The sequence below is a fragment of the Parasteatoda tepidariorum genome, chromosome 6, assembly GCF_043381705.1.
Source record: "Parasteatoda tepidariorum isolate YZ-2023 chromosome 6, CAS_Ptep_4.0, whole genome shotgun sequence".
Taxonomy (NCBI): domain Eukaryota; kingdom Metazoa; phylum Arthropoda; class Arachnida; order Araneae; family Theridiidae; genus Parasteatoda; species Parasteatoda tepidariorum.
Genome location: NC_092209.1, coordinates 46155125 through 46172891, shown reverse-complemented (window position 1 = coordinate 46172891; position 17767 = coordinate 46155125). Strand labels below are relative to the sequence as shown.

Sequence of the window (17767 nt, the reverse complement as noted above, 5' to 3'; positions counted from 1 at the left end):
TTCGAGCAAAATGAGTAGTCTCAAAAAGAGATAGGATTTCTAGAGATTTTTGATTTTTCTAGTTTTTAAGATATTTTTGACCAAAGTGCATAGTCTCAGAAATTTTGAGGGAGAAACGCGTAAGGAAGATGTTCAATAGCTGTGGGCAGAATTCGAACCAAGAACCTTCGGGCTCGTATTTAGTAGGATGCTCTAACAAACATACTCGTACACCCCAGTCCAGGAAGAATTAGGAAGCTTTATATAGCAATGATGCATCATGACATACATTCCATTCACTTAAAAGTTTTTAATTTCATCATCATCAACAACAACAGCCCAGGGTGGGCCTTGGTCTTGTCAAGAAGTTTTTTCCAGGCTAAACTTTTCTTTTTGCTAGTGTTGTCATGACGCATCATGACATACATTCCATTCACTTAAAAGTTTTTAATTATAAAAAAAAACGAAATAAGCAAAAAATGAAATTAAAACTACCGATCTTCTGAGTAAGCTATTTATTTTTTATTTTACAGTGTATTGAAAAAAACATTTATTGACATATTTGCAACTTTCATCAGCGTATGCGGTATTTATAAACTCAATAATCTTTCATAAAATAAAAACAAACTATATTTGTAATCTATAGTAAATAATAAGAATCATTGCGAGCTAAATAGATTTATGCTTGTTGTATTAGCTAGACGCAAGTTACACATAGCTTAATAAACTTGATACAATCTGGTAAATCTGAAAACATAAACAAATTCTTCTCTAATACAAGCGAATGTCATACGATAGATCAACAAATGATATCTAATAATATAAGGAGAAAGATTCCTTAATGTATTGTAAGAAAAATATGAAATAAAACATTTTCTGTTGTACCCATTGTCATGAGAAGTTACTAAAGAGAAAACGAAAGATATTACGAACAAACGAATGAATCTTATTCAATTTATTTACTTACCTTTCGGATATATTTTACTCTAAAAATATCATTTTGCAATTGCTTTTGACATTCGTTTCAAATTTCATAAAACTGGGAACTATTAGATATTTTTAACTCGCTGTTATCGCGATTTTATTATCCTTTTCAAAGAGAAGAAAATAGTAAAATAGTAAAAATATTAATATTTTAAATAACCGCACTGGGAAAAATTCCGGAAAAATCTATTTTTAATGCAACATGTTACGAAAACAAAAAAAAAACTAATTTACCATAATTTTTACAGTAATTACCGTAAATAAGTAATAAGTCAAGTAATAAGTCAATACCGTCAAGTTCAATAATATAATTCTAAAATTAACGGTGTAATATTTTACAGTAAAAATGGATTTTACGGATGATACACTCAAAGTACCGGTATTTTATACCGTAATTTGATCCGGAATTTTTTACAGTGCATATATATCTTATTTGATAATTTTCAATTACAAGCTTTAGAAAAATTGATATTTGCTGTAAAAACTATCAATACACTAATAATGATTATTTAACCCTTTGACTTCTATGGACGCATATATGCGTCCAGCGAAAATCATTGGTGTGGCCTATGGGTGCATATGTGCGTCCTGCGCAAGCAATCAGGGTAGACTATTGGCGCAAATGCCAAACCATTTTAAAACTTAATCCTTGATGAATAAACAATATATATCAAAACGCAGGCTATTCGCGCATGCGCAATACCCCATTTTTGAATCCCAGTGGAGGTTGAATGATACGAATTCTGCTCTCGGCTTGCGCAGATAGCAACGATGACGTATAATATCCTCAGTGGCAGACGGATCATGGGTTAGAATTCAATTGCAGTAGGTCTAACCGTAAGATTTTTCCGTGGTTTTCTTCTCCATGTAACGCAAATTCGAGTTAGTGTTATCAAAAAGTCCTTAACGAAGGCTAGTTTCTCTCAATGCTTGATCCAGGAGCTTGCTTGTCCTCTGGGTTGGACTCAAAATTAGAAGGCTACGGAGTTGAGTATCGATAGTTGTAAATTTAGTATTGGGCTAACTGTTCAACTCTGGTTATAAAATTAAATAAAATGCCACTTCCCTGTATACACTGATTTTTTTAAGGTTAAGTGCCACTGCCCAGCACACATTTGTCTGGCATACCCGTCTATTAAGGTGCCCTTCTACGCTGCAAGGTTTACTGGTTAAAAAAAGTCATATTTTTAATGATAGTTTACCTATAAACCTAGCACCTATAATCAATTAAACTTTTAAAATGATAGATCTGATGTATAGAATACGTGTACGTGATTATTGGTAGTACGAAAAGCTCTTAATGACTGGTGGTGCGATCAGTGTCGGACAATATAAAGAAAAATTGAAAATGATTGGTTGAAATAGATAATGTCGGTGAAAATAGAAAATGATTGGACCAGTTTTGGAGTGGATAAAATACAAATCGTGTTTGGATTGTGTACGACTTAGTACGCAGCTGACAAAAACAATATTGCGCGTAAAAGTATTCAGTCTTCATCAATTGCTTAAACTTAGAAAAGTTAACAGTCAAAGGGATAATGAATATTTAGCATAAGAATTATAATTGAACATTTTAACATAAATACAAACCCTACATCAAAAGTTATCTGTTATAGAAGTTATCAATTACTTTCTATCAGTTTTTGTTTTTCTCTAAATTTAGGTTTTAACTTATAGCATAAAGATTTAAAAAAATTTTCATGTGTTTCCATCAATGATTTCAAAATCATTTTAAAACACGTAATCATTATAGTTATGTTCTTTTTTTTTTTTTTTTTTTTTTTTTTTTTTTTTTTTTTTTTTTTTNTTTTTTTTTTTGCATTTCAATATACGAAATTAGAATAAAACTGAAAGGATTATCTGTGAAACAATAATATGCCCCAAGATAAAACAGAGGAATTGTGTTTTAAGCATTTGAAAAAAAATAGTGCAATCTGTATTCTAAATATGTGAATTTCACTGACAAAACAAATATATAGAAAGAAAGAAAAACTTGTGGCTTTTATTTTTATTTTACGATAAGCCTTTTAGTAAGAAAATAAGAAAGAAAAATTTCTGAATATCGGGTAAAAGTTTAAATTTAATTCGAATATTATCCAATTAAATCCTTTAAAAAATATAAAAACTATAACACAGTTGATTGTTTTATTTTTTAGTAAAAAATTTTTCCCCAACTCGTGAAATGAAATAAAATATCTGCGATGAGTAGGTAAGTTTGCGAATGATTGGCAGGTGACCTAAAAAAACAGACGATAAAGGCTACGTCAGGTCGATCTTTCTTGCCCAAAAGTTCAATTTACCGCGCAACCTTGTTGGTCAACCACTTTTTTAGAAGTTTTATTCCCAGAAAGTGTATTTTCGTGCGAACAATAGGCAATGAAACAACTAAACTTTTTCTCTTGTAACTTTACTGTTTTCTAGTTGACGGGCAACCATGCAAACCTTAAAAACACAGTCCGCGATTCTTAGAAATGAAATCTATTTTTTTCCTACTCTCCAATAAACGGGTTCTGATGTAAACCACACGAAAAAAAAAGCAGACGATATTGTTTCCTTTTTTTTTTTTTTTTTTTAGAAGTTTTTGTTTGCAAGTTAAATATTATTTGTATTATTAAACTAGAATTAAATTGCCAAATTATAGCTCTGATGTTGTTGTTTTTTAAAATTATTTTTTACTATGCTGTTCCTTTATATAATTGGTTACAATGTAATTTTAACAAAAAAAATTTTTTTTACGAATACTCGTTGGGTTTAGTTTTATTCGTAATATTGCATTAAAAGGTAATCTTACTTTATCTTCTATTGCTTTGACTTGTGTTTATTTCGTAATAGAAATACTGATTGCTGCATTTATTACATTACTATCACGGCTTTGGTTTCTTATCAGATTAAATTTTATTACAAAATTATCAAACTTTCCACTGGAATGACATTTTCTAATGCATAGTGCGTTTAACAAACAATTTTTCACATATAACAATTCCCATAAATAATTCGTTCTTCAATATTATCAAAACAGCACACTTCTACTACATTATTAAGTAAACAACAATTTGTAAACATGTTTCAAGTAAACATGCTACAATGAGGAAGGTTATTAAAAAAGTTGCACTATCCAAATTCTATCAAGTACATCGATCTAAATACATATTTTTGTTTTTTAAAATTATATTTAGAGCAAACACAAGATAAATAAATTCAACGAACTAGTTTTCTAAAAGAAACTTTACTTTAATGAAGCAGTAATATAAATTCAATTGTTTGGAAAATTAGAAGTAAAAATCGCGTAAACATAAACATAGAGCAAGAAAAAAGTTAAGATATTCTCTAAAGTCAAAACATATGTAAAAAAAAAAAAAAAAATACTTCACTTTACGTAGAACTCATACTTTTGCGGAAATTAAAATCTATCGTAGAAAACTTAACTTAATTTTTTTTAAACTTATCCTTCTTAATTTTTAATACAGGAGTAATATTTCTAGGAAAATAAGGAGCTCGGCAGATTAAACGCATGCAACTTTAAATATTTAATACATGTTAAAAATGGGGGAATTTTTTTTTAGGAAACTGTTAATAAATATGCTTGTCAACACGGAATTTATTTCTTCGCGCTCAAATTACCTTTATTAAATTTCTTTTCGAGTGTTTTCAAGAAGAAGTTTTCAAAGATTTCAAGAAACATTTTGCATCTAAAAATTCAAGACGTTAATTCAAGGGAAAAGTTATTTAAGGCAAAATGTAAAAAATCCATTTTCATTTTTATGTTTCAATATTTTATATATTTTAAGCTATTTGACTGTGTACGCATCAAATAATATTTTTCTTTGAAACTATAGCCTGAAATTGATTATAAAATATTCATTTGCAAATTTTAACCATATCATGGCCTCCACAACTCCTTTACGTTTCATTCGAGGAAACATTTCAATCTATTAACGGATTCTTCATAAACTTTGTTAACGGTTCCTTCTTAAACTTTTTTAACGGTTCCTTCTTAAACTTTGTTAACAGACCCTATATAAACTTGGTTAACGGATCCTACATAAATTTTTTTTATCGAACCATTCACTTTGTTAATGGTCTCTTCATAAATATTTTTAACAAACCCTTCATGAACTCCGTTAACTTCATAAACCTTATTAACTACATAAATTTTTTATCGAACCCTTCATTAACTTTGTTAATGGTCTCTTCATAAATATTGTTAACGAACCCTTCATGAACTCCGTTAACTTCATAAACTTTATAAACTACATAAATTTTTTATCGAACCCTTCATTAACTTTGTTAATGGTCCCTTCATCAATATTGTTGACGAACCCTTCATGAACTCCGTTAACTTCATAAACTTTATAAACTATATAAATTTTTTATCGAACCCTTCATTAACTTTGTTAATGGTCTCTTCATAAATATTGTTGGCGAACCCTTCATGAACTCCGTTAACTTCATGAACTTTATAAACTACATAAATTTTTTATCGAACCCTTCATTAACTTTGTTAATGGTCTCTTCATCAATATTGTTGACGAACCCTTCATGAACTCTGTTAACTTCATAAACTTTATAAACTACATAAATTTTTTATCGAACCCTTCATTAACTTCGTTAATGGTCTCTTCATAAATATTGTTAACGAATCCATCATGAACTCCGTTAACTTCATAAACTTTATTAACTACATAAATTTTTTATCGAACCCTTCATTAACTTTGTTAATGGTCTCTTCATAAATATTGTTAACGAACCCTTCATGAACTCCGTTAACTTCATGAACTTTATTAACGGACCCTTCATAAACTTTTAATAATAAAGATCAACCCTTCACTATATTGTTCGTTTTTAAAATGCACGCTTCCAGATACAATCATTTTTATTGATGACGTCACTGATTCATTATTTTAAAAATAAAGCCCAATGAAAGACGTGGTTTTTGTCCTTATTTTACAAATACAGGACTTTTTTTTGACATATTAACAAAAACAGAATCCTGGCGGAAAAATTTATTCGACAGTGCGTTCACATTTAAAAAATTATAAGCATATTCATTATAAAACAGTACTTGGAATTAGGAGAGCAAATGGTTTTTGCGGTTTTTCACAAGACCACAATTTAAAAAATAAACAAAATTTTGAGGGTAGATATTTCATGATTTGACGTAAGCAGGACCTTTTTAATAAAGTATGCGTTTTGCCACAAAACCATCTCCATCTCAAAACTAAAAGCACTCAAATTTTTAATGTTACACTTCGGTTTTCTGAGCCCATTAACAATTTTGAGCGAATTTAATAAAAAGAACTCCCTTTGTTTAATTTCTAATTAATTTTTAATCAAATTTGTTGTATTATTTTTATTTATTTCCTCGTATTTTGTAAACAGAATGTATGTACTAAGTTGAGTGTTTCAAGCAATCAATTTTTTTAAGACGCTTAATTTATTATTTTAAATTTTTGAAGAAATGCTTCTTGATATAAAAAATAAGATTCATATAACTGTTAGTTTTTTTCCAATAGACATTCCTAGCTATTCATGGTGAAATAATCCTTAAAAGAAATTTACGTGACAACCAAAATGCTAAGAAATAGTCTTGAAATAATTAGTGTTTTCGGTTTTTTATTGCATTGTCATAAAAAGATTTCAAAGAACTCCAATTCCTGTAAAAAAAAAAAAAATTTGCTTTTTTTTCAAAACATAAAATACTCCGTAATATCTTTTTTCTTCCTTTTTCTCTCTTCTTTTGAAATTTAAATATCAAAGATAGGTTTTAAAGCATAGACCTCAATTAAAGCAATTAAAATTAAATACATAAAAAAGTGAAATATTAATCAAATTTACCTGTTCCTTATTCTTCGTTTAAGTTTAGTTTTGTATGTGTTTCTCAAAAAACCTTTATGACATCATAAAAAAAATTCTTAATTTTTATATGTTTATGATAAATGATAGAAACATTATTCGTTAATTACTTTCCATTTTTTCATTCCGTTGTAATAACTATTATTTCTATTACTTGAAAATACCATCGTAAATTCACAAAAATCTAGTTTCAATGTTTTAACATAAATTTATCTACACAATCTTTAATAGATCATTTAAATTTAAATGAGAAGTGAAAAAAATAAAAAAATATTGCGGGTTTATAAGCTTTTGCAAACCTCGAGAAGCATTTGTTTTCCAAAACTACGTCCCGTCCCTTCTTTCATTTTTTGCCTAACAAAAGTATGCATATAACTTGTTAGTTTTCGTCTCATTTTTTTTATTATTTTCCTTCAAATTTTGATTATTAACATTTAAATCAAATCCTCCTTTTCTGATTATTTTTCGCTTGCTATTCTTCAATTTTTTTTATATTAAAAAACACTGTTACCTGGAATAGAAACAACATTTATGAGATGCAATCTGTTATTTTCAATAAAGGTAATATATATATATATATTATACGTACGAAAACTAGATATTTTGGGTCTAAAGATTAGATTTTTAAGACTATTCTTCAGATATAAGATACTAATACATAATAAATTTATCTGAAAAGCAAAGACTATTAAATTATTACAGTAGAATCTCACTACAACGAAGCATCTCAACCCCTAATTTTTTTCTTGTAATGAAATTTATAACCGGGGACATTAAGTTACATTTAAAATATTCTCCATATAACTAAGTAGTCTTCATCTAAAGACGAAATTTTCAGGCGTTAACGTTTTTAATTTGCGTCATTTATGGAATTTTTCTGACGTTTATTTATTTATTTTTTTCAGTCATTTTTGAAAAAAGTTAGTCTACGCCAGATTCTGTTTTTAATTCCCTCTTAAAATATAAAAAATTTCATGAAAATTTACCATCATGAAATGCTTTTTCTAGAAAAATAAATTGTTGAATTATATTCCCCATTTAGTGTTTTATTGATTCAATAAAAAGTATTGATTTTTAACTAATTTACAATCTGTAATTTAGCAATTGTAATACTTCATTAAAAGTCATGACTTAATTATTTCGAACTTATCACAATGTAGATTTCTTGTAACATTTACTCAAATAAGTATAAAACTCACTAAAAATATGAAATTTTCATGAAAATTTAGTATCATGAAATGCAAACTTATTTTAGAAAAATAAATTGTTGAATTATGTTCACCTTTTAGTGTTTCATTGATTCAATAAAAAGTATTGATTTTTAACTAATTTACAATCTGTAATTTAGCAATTGTAATGCTTCATTAAAAGTCATGACTTAATTATTTTGAACTTATCACAATGTAGATTTTTTGTAACATTTACTCAAATAAGTTTAAAACTCACTTAAAATATGAACATTTTCATGAAAATTTACTATCATGAAAGGCAAACTTATTTTGGAAAAATAAATTGTTGAATTATGTTCCCCATTTAGTGTTTTATTGATTCAATAAAAAGTATTGATTTTTAACTAATTTACTATCTGTAATTTAGCAATTGTAATTCTTCATTTATAATTAAAAATCATAATTTTATTATTTTGAGCTTATCACAATGTATATTTTTTGTAACATTTACTCAAACAAATATAAAACTCACCAACCTCTTAATAACGAAGTATTCTATCAAAGTAATTTTTCAACAGATATAAAGCTCTCAAACCTCCTTATAACGAAGTTTTCTTCAAAGGTAATTTTTCAACTAAAACCGATCGATTTTGTTAAAGAGAGAGACTACGTGTATTTATTAGTGTACCCATTAGAAAAAATATCTCTAAAAAGTCTTTTTCTCCGAAAATTTTAAGAGTCTTTCATCTTTATAATGTAATAAAACACGCGCTATGATAATTTCGAAAAAATATTATCAAATGTCAATGAAATCATCAGCGTTTTTCCTTAATTTATCTCAAAATTTAACAAATACAAAAGATAAATAATGAAAACTTACAGCTTCTTCCTATTTCATAAAGCCACATAAAAATAATTCCATGCATAACAATGGCACATAACACTTATAAATATTTCCGCGGAATACAATGGAGGGGTGGTGAAAAAATCAAATCTCCCGGTCTTTTATCCGCGCGGATAAAAAAGAAAATTTTCTTTCATCAACACCTCTCTCTTTAAATTTCCACCTGATTCCAAGACAACCTAGATTCATGAACGGTAGAATTGTATCTGCCGCTTCCAAAACACTCATCCACTTTTCGAAAGGCAGATTCTGTAGGGTTGCCTTTAAGTTCTACTTGTTTATTTATCGCCCATTTGGCGACTTTTTGAAAATTTTCACAAAGTATATAATTCTGCTAAGCGATGCAGATGATTCTTGACAAAACCATGACAGCTGCTAAAATGAATATAATTTCGAGGTGAGGCGTCTTTGTTTACACAGAAGACAAAATAATCTGATAATTAAGTAGATTTAAGGTGTTGGAGTGTTGAGAGATTTTCGTAGAAATAGCCTTTTGTTTGTTCAAGGTTTGCTTGAACAAACAAAGCTTTTAAGAAAATTGTTACTCATTTCCAAAATAAGTACTGTATTACAAAATACGAAAGTTTAAAACATAGCGTTTGTGAGTTTTTAAATCTGGACACAGCTCAAAATGTGGGTTTACGAAAATGGACACAACTCGAAATACTTGTTTTCAAACACGGACACAGCTCAAAACGCGTATTTACAATAATGGACACAGTTCAAAATGCGTGCGTGCAAAAATGGACACAGCTCAAAATATCAATATCTCAATATATATATATTTATATTCATGTTTTACGTAATATTTTGTTCTTGTTAATGCAATGAATATTTTTGAATATTTGCTAAAAATGCGTTAATTAAATTATACACGCTAGAGGTCACTAAATCGTATTTATATCATATCATATGTTTAGTATTTCCATCGGAGTTATATCAATGAAGATGTCATTAAAAACAACTTAATCATTTTGATTGTTAAATAAGCCGAAAGAATGTAAAAAGTGATTATTAAAAATAAATGTCAATTTCAACTGACAGGTCAATGATTATCTGATATTAATTTCTTTAATTCTTCTTTTGTAATTGACCTTGAACAATATTCTTTTGAATTAAACAACATTTTTGTAAAATTTTCACCTTTTTCACAATTAAGTATTTGTCACGGTTTCTAATGTATTTTGTTTTTCTTAATTTTCACAAATATTAAGATGCATCTTAAAATGTGCGATTTAGGAACATGTGAAAACAGAATATAGCAAAAAACTCTGTAAAATCATTTCAGCCAAGTGCGCACATGGAAAAACGTAAAAATCATGTTTTAGTTCGATTTAACATTTTCAAGTTTATTGTTTAGTATGACAAAAAAAATTTAAAAGAAAAAGTCAGATAACCTTTCTTATTTACTTCCTGAAACGTCAAAACCATGAACCATGAATATACAAAAACCACGAAGGAAAATTGTTTAAGGATCAGTTGCTGTGTCGTCAATACAACGAGCTTACGAGCTTTTAAAAGTCCTTTTTTTCACTCAATTCACAATGAAACTCTTCAACAATACTCAATAGAGATTAGTTCATGATGTGGATTAAATTTGAAGAACAGATATTCCACAAAAACTATGCTCGTTTTCACAATCTACCACTTAGGGACGATACTACTTCTAAAAAAAAGTGATACGTTGAGTGATAAAAAAGTGATACTCCTTCCAAAAAAAAAGAGTCACCTTGAATAATTTTTCATCTAATGATCGTATCTTCCCGTACTAGGATTCAATCACACGGTATGAGGAGCATGACTCAAATATACTAATTAATTAGTGCACAGAAGAAATATTAAATTACGAAATCAGTCAACTAATAATATACATATTATAATATAATAAATATAATATAGTATATAATATATATAATACATATATACATTATAAAATATATTTATAATATATAATATAATAAATATATATAATAATAACTAATAATATACTAAATAATTAGTGCACGGAAGAAATATTCAATTACGAAATTAGTCACAAAAACGTACTTTTTTGAAAATGCCTACCTTTTTTTTCCCGACGGATTTGGATTTCGGACCCTCAAAATATAGAGGGTAACCGCGATCTGGTAAAAAGAGCCCCGATAGGAGAGAGGTCCAAACTTTAGACCCTCTAATTTTGCGAAATTTTTAAGAGAATCGAAAAATTTTGCAAAAAATATTTGCAATTAAAGTTCGTTCATCCAAAGATTATTTAATGAAAAACAAAATCAGTTTAAATAATAATTTATTTATTTTTAATTATTTTATTTAATAATAGCGGAAAAATTTTGAACGGCAAAATTTATAAATTTTTGCATCTTTCTAAAGAATGTAACTTGATATAATGAACTACAAACTTATTTGAATGAAATCGGTCGAATAATTCCTAAGAAAACAATTTTTAAAAAGTCAGATTCTATTTCTCACGAAATATTTTACCGATTTCGTTTGAAGTTTGTATTTTGACATATAAAACGCATGTTAAAAATTTTATGCTAAAAATGTTAAAAATTTTATATCGTACAACTTAAAATTTTTTCGATTATTATTAAATAATAAGAAAATAATAAATATTTATTTAAAATTATTTTTTGCGTTTGATTATATTTTATGCGTTTGATAAACAAGTTTTAAAGTTGTGTGCAAACATTTTTGCGATTCGCTTGAAGAATTCGCGATATATCAGGAGGATGTACGCTAAAAGTAACTGGGATCCCATATTTGTACCGTTTTCCTCACTAAACTCCCAGAGTTCAGAAACCCGCTGTATTTTGGCGGGTCAGAAATCCAAATTCGTCAATAAAAAGGCATGTTTGGTCAGAGAAAGTCCGTTTTGGCGTTAAAAACTTAAAACATCATTTGCACTAACTAATTAGCATTTTAGGTCAACCTGTTGGACCATTAAGATTGAGCCCTAGCACGTGAAAATCAGATCAATAGATCAAAAGTTATTTAGGCTGATACGTTTTTTTCTTCACACTGTACTTTTTGAAATTCTAATGCACATATAGTATTGGAAGAATGTTTGAGACCACCACATATATTTTTTGTATAAATATTATTGCTACAGATTAATAATTTTTTAAGTTCTGGATTATTTAAATGAATAATTCCAAAAAATTGAAGCTGAAAAATGTACGTGATGACTTAAAAACTTTATTTGCGTTCAAAAAATTTCCAGAGGTAAATTTATAGAAAAATTTAAAATTTATTATCATTTAATTATCATTCTTATCTTTGGATTATTTATTAAAGAATACGTTAGAAAAACTGAAAAAGATAATTCTTTTTGTTTTGATAAAAATCAAACATAAGGTTTTGTTTTGATAAAAATCAAACATAAAAATCAAAATCAAACATAAGGTTTTGTTTTGATAAAAATCAAACATGTTTTGATAAAAATAAGGAGCTGATAAAAAAGTTAGAGACGACTTTTTTGTGAAAATCAGAAAAGTCAACCTGATAAGCCGACAAAAGTATTTTAACTGCAAAAACATGAAATTTGCCGGACTTACAGTTTTAATTTGTTAAATCAAAATTTTGTCTGAGTCTTTTTTTTTTAAATGTTTAAAGTCAAACTATTGCGATATAAAGAAGAATGAGAAATTATTAATTACTTATAATGATTAATTATTTTTGTGAAATTATATAGAAAGTGACATGAGGGAAAAATAAACATCTGATAGAATACAAATGTCTGAAACCATTGTGCACGGCTTTTGATCGGTTACAGGTAGAAAAATATAAATTACCTTCCCATTGTCAACGTAGTATCATTAAAGTAGTGATTAATGAATTTACAACTTCAACAGCATGTAAATCCTCACTGTAACTTCATCTAACATTTAGAAAAATATTAAATATTGGAAAAAAATTGTAAGTATTTATAATTTTTCAAATTGAAAAATAAAGCTTAATTTGATAATACAACACTCTCTAGAAAGTTTAAAGTTTGCTTTATGTAATAATGTAATGGTAAATTTATGGCGTAAACTTATGTTTACTGACAAAATTAAAATTAATCTAGACGTTCTAAATGGTTTCACCCTCTGACACATCCTTTTAAAACAATATAATGTGCGATGCCAACTGCTACCGGACACGACAAAATAATTTTTATAAAAAACGGTAGATAACTACAAACTAAATTTCGCAAATACTTGACTATTTTTGATTGCTTTTTAAAAGGTATAGCATGACATAAAATGGTGAATTATGTAAGCCTACGAATTATTCAGAAATTGAGGTGGATAAAATCTACTAAATTGTATTTACTAAACCAAGAATCACAACTGATAAACTACCACTTATTTATTTGCTGTCCGGAGCAAGTTGGCAAAGTTGTGTTGAAGACGTCTGAGACACGTCAATTATTGTTTTCACATAAGAAACAAATGACGTCTCCCAGACGTCTTCGTATGTCAAGGGGTTATAACAGCGGTTCCCAAAACATGTTCAACGGAACCCTAGAGTTACTTGGGAGAATAACAGGGCTCCAAGAGATCGGATTTATTTTTAAACAGCTATAACTTTATTTTTATTCTATCATTAATCCATAATTTATTTAACATTTTGGTTGTTAGTATGAAATTATTTATGTAATGCCAATGAAAAAAGTAGCAAAACTATACTATATTTTCAGCAGAAATTTGCAATGTATTGAATAAATTATAAAAAGCATAAGCAATTATAAAAAAATTCATAAGTATTTCTCATCAAGCTTTCCAATCAAAAAAATATCCAAACTCAAGGAGGAATTATGTTTCCCTGTTAATTATTGTCAACGTTTATAACCGTTTTATTCTGAAAACCACAATTCAGCTTATTTATTTTATAGACGAACGCTCTATCCCCTGAGCCACCACGGGGTCAATTTTTATTGCATTATACCAAATAAAATTATTCTGTGACCTTTTTTTTCTTCCTATAATTCTTTCTATTTTCTTTCTTTCTCTTCATTCTACCAAATCGCAAACTATAAGATAATTCTATTGCATCAACGGGGCACTAAACGACGCATTTGGTTGAAAAGCGTTGCGTTTTTCAGTGTTCTACCCCATAATCTTATATAAGAGTGGAAACTTTTAATGAGCCTAAAACGTTTTTGCTACGTTTGTGAAGCGCCTATAAAATGTTTTAAAGTTGTACAATAAATATTTTGACTTCATCTGATTTTAAAGAACAAAACAATCTATTGGACAACAACAGTAAAAACTGAGAAAATTTGCTTGAAAATATTTATTGAAATTGATACATGTCGTTTAACAAAATTTGCATGTATGATTAAAGAAAATTTTAATTTCTACGCCAACATCAAACCTCTTACTTTCTTATGGTTTTAAGGGATTTAAAATCTTGAAATTTTTGCCTCCATAATCAATTCATATTCTAAGATTGCATTATCATTTAAAATCTTAAATATTTATTTTTTTTATTTGAAATGTATTTCTGAACAAAAACATAAAATGCGAATACAAGAGAAGAAAGTCCCCACAAATAATAATAAACAAAATTTTTTAGACGACGTTTTTTTATTCTTTGAATATTTGTCCTTTTACATATTTAAGCATTATTACTTAAAAAATTGTCTATTGCGCAAATAAGTATTTACGTATATTAACATATGTATGCTGCTTGCAAAAATAGATAGAAATATGAAATATATATATATATGTATAGTATTAAATAGAAATAATAGGCAGAAAAACTAGCATTTTTTTTTTCTTTCATTGATACATGCAGGATTTTGTGAGATTTCCTTTTGTTGAATTTTCGAGAACATATATTGTGAAAAGAATGTTTTTGATGTTTCCAGGAACTTGAAACTTCTCAAGACGTAATAGGTTGAATAGGAAAAGAAATAAACAATACGTAAACATAAAATCTCCTCGATAACTTAAAAATAATATTTTATAATAATTGCAAAATGTTTAAAGATATAGCTATAACAAAAGAGATTATGTAATTTTTTTCCCACTTCTTTGATATCAAATTATTTTTAATACTTTAAAATTATAAAATGAAAAATATAAAAATAATAACTATAAAATATATGAAATGCAATAATCATAGTAATTATAACAATTTTTAATAGCATACATACTCTTTTAAAAATATATATTTTTTAATAATTTGCTGTGTTCTCCTAAATTCGACAAACAAATTCAGTGGAATGATAAAAGCCATTATAAGGATGAAAAGCTTTCACAGAAAAAAGTGTCGCAAACCAGATCGAGAGAGTAAAAATCACTAAAACTGGATGCATGTGATCCGATGTATAGCCTCCTGGTTCACCAGATCTCAACTCTGGTCTATATTTTCTATGAATATATCTTAAATCTCTACTTTATACCACGCAGGTGAAAACATCAGAGTATTTCATATAGTGTGAATTGTCATCGCTTCGGCAGATATTAAAACATATCTGGCATCTTCAAGCACGTTTGGGAATTATTTTTACGTCGTTGTAGACAAACCAATGACGTCAAGTGTTCAAATAAGTCTTTATGTATTCAGTAAGATTGTAATATATTTAATAGTTGTTTTCTCATCTTGAGTTTGAAACCTGAATTAGGGTTTTTTTTCTTTCTTGATTTTCATGCGATTTGCTACCCCACGTCCTATGGTAAATTTTCAACCACTTCATGTCTTTCTTGCCGCTCTCAATTTATCGGCCGAATTTCGAAACGTTTTGTTAATTATGTATGTAGTTGTAGAACACTTTGAATAACATATAGTTTAGGTTATATATTTTTAATTAAAAAATTTTGGTATTATGTTTTTAGTAATATATAATTTTAGATATATATTATTAATAATATATTTTTTAATAATATAATATGTAGTAATATAATATTTATAATATGTAATTTCAATAACGTATTATTAATAAGTAACATAATATTAATAATGTGTAATTTTAGTAATAGGTTATTAATAATGTAAAATTTTTGTGATAGATCATTAATAATATAAAATTTTATTAATATATTTTTGATAATATATAATTTTAACAATACATTATTAATATTATATAATTTTAGTGATATACTTTCTAGATATATAGAATCTTAATCATACAGAAATCGTTTGTAAGATGTATTTATTAGATTTTAATTTCTGTTTAAAAAAATACCATTAAAATAATATTTATTGAATATTATCATATCACATTATCTGTTAAGTAAATTTTCTCCAAAATAATATTTTTACCCTTTTGGGGAACAAAAATACTAAGAAAATTAACTTGATAAATCATTTTTTATCCTTGACCAATCGTTCCTGGATAATATCTCCCACACATTTAACACCTTACTACTATTGCACGATACGAATAAATCATAACTTTACTTGACCTAAACGGAAATTTGATAAATGATACTTATTTTTTCGCTTTGTTTTTATAATAAATATGTTCTTCTGACTGACTTGACCTATTCTATATCTGATGAAGCGAGATGTAGTAAAGACAGGAATTTAATGTTATAATAAATACAGTAATTAAATATAGCTGGAATTTCTTAAAAAAATATATATTTATCTTAATTTTAGGAATTAAAACTATATTAGTAGCTGGAAGACCGTTCTTTTTTTGAGGTCAAAAAATAGTATTTAATCAATAAATCGGTATTAACCATGATAAGTAGAAAAATGAAGGAAATGTTTCGACATAATTAATAAATCTAAAAAATTTCGAAATTGGTTTCTTTTTATTATTATTTATTGCTCTAATTGGTGACTATACGTTATAAGATTTAGCAAAACACGTTCTTAGAAGTTTATCAAATCGAAAGAAAGATTGACTATATCCATGTGGCAAGATGTTAACTCTTATTTGTAAAAAGTTACAGCTAGCGAGAAATTTTTTCCGGTACTTTCCCTTTGGGAGGAGAGGGAGCTGTAAGGAACCTATTACCACAAAACCAGCAGTACCTAGTACCGAAATTAAGCCAGCATACGTCAGTGTTGTTTTCTTACGGCCCTCCGAAACGTACTTCTCAATGTACGAAACGAGTACTTCTCAAACATTAAATTTGCTGTTTAGCGCAAAATTTTAATTTATTTTTAATTCCAATACCGTTGATTTTAAATAGCTTAACCCTTTGAAAAGTGTTCCGATTAAACTAAATATAAAAATAATAAACACGCGGCTTTAGATAACTTTAGAAATACTCATTCAATGACGTAGCCCGCATACTATAAATAATAAAGAACTTGTATTAAACTACTATTTTGCTTAAATAGCCATAAAACGTCGCTGATAGTTTTTTAAATGCTTGAAAAGAAAGAGTCGTTTGCAGTTTAATGTATAACAATGGCTAATGTTAAACCAATGAGAAAAATTCATTTTTCTAGCGTCTCTCCCTAACAAAAAAGTGAAATTTTTAGACACTATATTTTTAGATCGGGGGACAAAGTTACCCCCTGCAGCCGCTATGTAAATTTCAGAAAGCTTGCCCAAACTGTTCTAGAGTTATTAGAACGGTACACAGACTCACACACGCATTATCACTGCACACTTATTTTAATTTTATAGATAAACAGCCATTTTATAGTTCTAGTGTAAACTGATGTTGCGCTAAAATTATATGAAAGTTTTGAAATTATTGTATTAAAAAATAAATCAATATTAAATCTGGGTTTCAAATTTAGCTCTAAATCATCAAGCAGTGGTTCCCAATTTTTTTCGGCAACAGGACTCTAAATAATCAAGCTTCTTCCGGCGGAACTCTGCCTTTATAAATAAAGTTTATTAAGGCTGTTTTTCGAAAACTCCGACATAATATAAAATGATGCTTTTTTGCAAATAATATGCTATTTTTATAGCTGCTGTGGGTTT

General features: G+C 27.6%; 1 protein-coding gene across 1 annotated transcript in view; it reads right to left on the bottom strand.

Moving 5' to 3' along the window:
* The window catches only part of LOC107440650 (uncharacterized), a 173189-nt gene extending 164086 nt beyond the window's left edge, over positions 1-9103 (bottom strand). Inside the window, exon 1 of the mRNA XM_071182324.1 lies at positions 8866-9103. The gene's annotated coding sequence lies outside the window, so the exon portion shown is untranslated. The remainder of the gene's footprint in view (positions 1-8865) is intronic.
* Positions 9104-17767: the final 8664 nt, after the last annotated feature.